The sequence below is a fragment of the Oncorhynchus kisutch genome, unplaced genomic scaffold (assembly GCF_002021735.2).
Source record: "Oncorhynchus kisutch isolate 150728-3 unplaced genomic scaffold, Okis_V2 scaffold1030, whole genome shotgun sequence".
NCBI lineage: Eukaryota > Metazoa > Chordata > Actinopteri > Salmoniformes > Salmonidae > Oncorhynchus > Oncorhynchus kisutch.
The window spans coordinates 92,853-97,689 of NW_022262975.1; the positions used below are offsets into that span (position 1 = coordinate 92,853).

At 43.4% G+C, this 4,837-nt stretch overlaps 1 pseudogene; it reads left to right on the top strand.

Moving 5' to 3' along the window:
* The first annotated feature begins 1,762 nt into the window (after positions 1–1,762).
* LOC116364207 (scavenger receptor cysteine-rich type 1 protein M130-like) lies at positions 1,763–3,774 on the top strand (annotated as a pseudogene).
* The last annotated feature ends 1,063 nt before the right edge of the window (positions 3,775–4,837 follow it).

The window sequence follows — 4,837 nt, forward strand, 5'->3', positions numbered from 1 at the left end:
GAGGGTAGGGGAGAGATATTTAAGAAGGAGAAAAGAGGGAAGGGTAGATATGAGAGAAGGGTAGATGAGAGAGGAGGGTAGATATGAGAGAAGGGTAGAGGAGAGAGGAGGGTAGGGGAGAGAGGAGGGTAGATATGAGAGGAGGGTAGAGGAGAGAGGAGGGTAGAGGAGAGAGAAGGGTAGAGGAGAGAGGAGGGTAGAGGAGAGAGAAGGGTAGGGGAGAGAGGAGGGTAGATATGAGAGGAGGGTAGAGGAGAGAGGAGGGTAGAGGAGAGAGAAGGGTAGAGGAGAGAGAAGGGTAGAGGAGAGAGGAGGGTAGAGGAGAGAGGAGGGTAGATATGAGAGATGGGTAGAGGAGAGAGGAGGGTATGGGATAGAGGGTAGGGTAGAGAGAAGGGGAGGGGAGAAAGGAGAGAAGGGGAGAGTGGAGGATAGGAGAGAGAAGGGTAGAGTAGAGATGATGGGAGGGAGGGGATAGAGAGATTTGCGGAGGAGAGAAGAGGGTAGGTGAGAGAGGAGGGTAGGGGAGAGAGAAGGGTGGAGGAGAGATGGCGTATGTGTTTACACATGGGTGTTGTTGCACCATACCACTGTCATCCCCATCATATCATGAAAGGTCATGTTATGTTGATTTAACCTCTTCCTCTCTCTTCCTCTGACTCCTCCCTTTCTCTCTATCTCTCTGTCTCTCTCTCCCTTTCTCCTCTGTCTCTCTCTTTCTCCTCAGATCTCCAGGCTCAAAGCGTCAGTCCACCAGGTAGGTAGAGTATAAATCTACAGTGATTATAGCAGTTCAATATTCATCAACTTTATTATCCCACATGGAGAAATTCATGTGTCCATACAAACCATTCTAAACCCCAATAACAAGTAGTGTTTTATGGAACTACTAATACTTGTCAACCACAAAGCATCACTGCTGTTAGAATAACAGAATCACTGTCATCATCTGTCCTCACCACTGTGTTTTCCTCTCTGCTGTTTACAGCTGAATACTCAGTCAGACTGGTGAATGGGACCACTTCCTGTTCTGGGACAGTGGAAGTCTTCTACAGAGGAGAGTGGTTGGGTCTATGTTTTAGTTGGTTGTGGGACATGATGGGAGAGACGTGGTTGTGGGACATGAGACAGGTTAAGGTTGTGTGTAGAGAGCTGAATTGTGGGAATCCTGTATCTGAATCTAGAGGACCTCTGATTGAAGATGGAAGAGGAGGAGTCAGACTATATAGTAGATGTAGTGGAGATGAGTCTTCTATTAGACAGGTGTAACATCATAGGAAGACCTGGTTTCTGTGATGGTGGATATTATCGTCATGTGACCTGTTCAGGTAAGAGACTGGTCATATTGAGAGATTTATTTATACATTATACAATATTACCATGTATCATGTTTTATGTGTTTTTATTTCATTTAAATAGAGGGAGAGATGTCAGATGTATTTAAACATTATATTTGTGTTTGTCATATTGGTTTATGTGAGATGTTCATGGGCAGATCATTGTAGTTCAGATGGTACTTAAGTGAAGCTGCCTGATGGAGGTCCAGCTGTTTATTTTCTATAAAGTGAAGTGAACTTATTCCTGTCTCCTACCTGCATTATTCCCAACCCGATCCTGAGTGACTAAGAACCCATTTCTACCTCTTACAGTATCAAACATAGCAAACTACAATCTTTTATCCAACATATTTGTGTTTAGTCCTTGACAGTGTCATCAAAAAAAACTGATTGAATGTTCAACCAACTCTTTTTCTCCAGAGTCTGTGCGGCTTGTGGATGGAGCTGGTTTCTGCTCTGGGAGAGTGGAGGTGAAGTCCAATCAGTCCTGGGCCTCAGTGTGTGAAGCTGACTTTGACCGGCAGGATGCAGAGGTAGTCTGTGGGGAGTTTGGCTGTGGGGCTCCTGCAGCTCTACAGGGGGGGCTCTATGGAGAAGGTGAGGGTCAGACCTGGGATAAAGAGTTCCAGTGTAAAGGCAATGAGTCCCTTCTCCTGGACTGTGACACCTCAGACAGAGAGAACAACACCTGCCTACCTGGTAATGCTGTTGGACTCACCTGCTCAGGTAAGAAACAGTTTGTCACTCAATCAACATTGTTTCTCACCTGGAGTGAAGAATATGAGAGACAATATAGGTGTGTTTTAGTGAGAAAATAGTAAGATTACTGTCTCTCTCTTTCTTTTCTCAGAGCCTGATGATGTGAGACTGGTGGGAGGAGGCAGTCGCTGTGCTGGTGGAGTGGAGTGGTACGACCAGGGAGAGTGGAGGACTGTGGGAGCTGATGACTGGAACCAGAGGGATGTAGCTGTAGTAGTGTGTAGACAGCTGGGTTGTGGCTCCACTGTTTCAGTACTCCCTGGAAACACCACTAGAGGGTTTGGAGTTACTGTGATGGGTCTGAGTCTTCACTGAGGGAGTGTTCCAGAAGTTATCATCTCCGTCCTGGACTCACAGTAATCTGCTCAGGTCATAACAACATATTATAATTACATTCAACTGATTTCCTTCATTCATACAACTTCCTCTGCACCTCTCATGATGACTGTTTAGCTTGTCAGTCTGCTTTACTAAATAGATCACTCAGTCAAGTAGGAATCAAATACAACTTAAATATCCCAGAATGCTTTTGTATGTGAGTGTTATCTCAGTGAACGTCTCTACTCACTACCACTGTCACATGTCATGTTATTGTCACATCTAAATGAGGAAAGTAGTTGAGGAGCTACGTTTTCTTTTTCTCTCCTCTTGTTCCAGATGTCCTGCTTCAGCCTGATATCAACATATGTTGTCTCAGTGACTGTAGGCCCACTACTCATGTTGCCCTGTGAGGGAGAGTGGCTGGCACTGTTACATGCTGATGTTATTGTCATATCTATAGGAAACTAGTTGAAGAGGTTTTTCTTGTTCTCTTTTATTGTTACAGATCTCCTGGTCCAGCCTGATATCTTCCTGACTGACCCAATGGGAGGGGTCTTCAGGGGCCACCAGGGGCCCGAGATGTTCAGGGGCTACAACTTCACCATCACCTGCTCCACTCTGCCACAGTACCCAGGAGGCTCCTTCCTCCTCACGTTCACCGGCTCCAACAGAACCCAGACCCAGCCAGCTGTCAATCACTCTGCTGCCTTCCTCTTCCCTGCTGCAGATGACTCCCACCAAGGGAACTACAGCTGTGTTTATGACAATTATGTTTTCTCTCATAACTTCTCCTCTGAGAGTGAGCTCCTCTCCCTCACCATCACAGGTAACTGAACATGAACCAGACTTATAACTTTGTCATTGACAGATTTCCCACAGATCTATGTGATGATGATCAGTCCCCTCATCAAAGGTGTTTCTGTTTGCAGCCTCTCCTCTGCCAGCCTTCATCATCAGACACGTTGTAGTGCTGCTGATCCTACTGACAGCCATCACCACCTCCTACCTGTACTACAAGGTAAAGACATTTACTCAGATGTTACAAGTCATTTAAACTAGAGGGAGAGGGTGAGGGGGAGAGAGAGAATGGAGATACTAGAGAGTAAATGTCTGACTGTTGGTGCTGTGTCTCCCTAGCCCACCAGGAGGCAGAAGAGAGTGAACAGGGTGAGCAGCATGGATCTTTATGTCAATGCCATGGAGATGGTCTCTCTGAGCTCCAGAGCTGAAGCTGGACCGGGAGAGGAGAGAGCAGCCCAGGGGACGGAGTAGGAGTAGAATGAAGCTGACCCTACATGCTGATCTTAGGTCAGTTTTGTGTTTTAAATCGATGGTCAACAGTGGACTGATGTTTAAAATGTGGGTGACAAACCTGAAGTGGTTCTAATTTTAATAACAAGTTCAGAATAAGTTTATCTTTCTAGAACCTTGGAAGAAATCTAAAAGGAGTGATTGCAACCACCATGGGGTTTTGGGTAACATGGGGTTTTGGGTAACATGGTGTTTTGGGTAACATTGGGGTTAGGGTAACATTGGGTTTGGGTAACATGGGGTTTTGGGTATCATGGGGTTTTGGTAACATTGGGTTTAGGGTATCATGGGGTTCTGGGTAACGTGGGGTTTTGGGGTAACATGGGTTTTGGGGTAACATGGGGTTTTGGGTAACATGGGTTTAGGGTAACATTGGGGTTTGAGTAACATGGGATTCTGGGTAACATGGGGTTTTTGGTAACATGGGGTTCTGGGTAACATTGGGTTTTGGGTAACATGGGGTTCTGGGTAATATGGGGTTCTGGGTAACATTGGGTTTGAGTCTTAGATTCTTTATCTTATTAGTGTCTCTTAGATTCTTTATCTTATTTAGTGTCTCTTAGATTCTTATCTTATTTAGTGTCTCTTATATTCTTTATCTTATTTAGTGTCTCTTAGATTCTTTATCTTATTTAGTGTCTCTAGATTCTTTTATCTTATTTAGTGTCTCTTAGATTCTTTATCTTATTTAGTGTCTCTTAGATTCTTTATCTTATTTAGGGTCTCTTAGATCCTTTATCTTATTTAGTGTCTCTTAGATTCTTTATCTTATTTCGTGTTCTCTTAGATTCTTTATCTTATTAGTGTCTCTTAGATTCTTTATCTATTTAGTGTCTCTTAGATTCTTTATCTTATTTAGTGTCTCTTGATCCTTATTATTCTAGTGTCTCTTAGATTCTTATCTTATTTAGTGTCTCTTAGATTCTTTATCTTATTTAGTGTCTCTAGATTCTTCATCTTATTTAGTGTCTCTTAGATATCTTTTTAAATCTTATTTAGTGTCTCTTAGATTCTTTATCTTATTTAGTGTCTCTTAGATTCTTATCTTATTTAGTGTCTCTTAGATTCTTTATCTTTATTTAGTGTCTCTTAGATTCTTTATCTTGAAG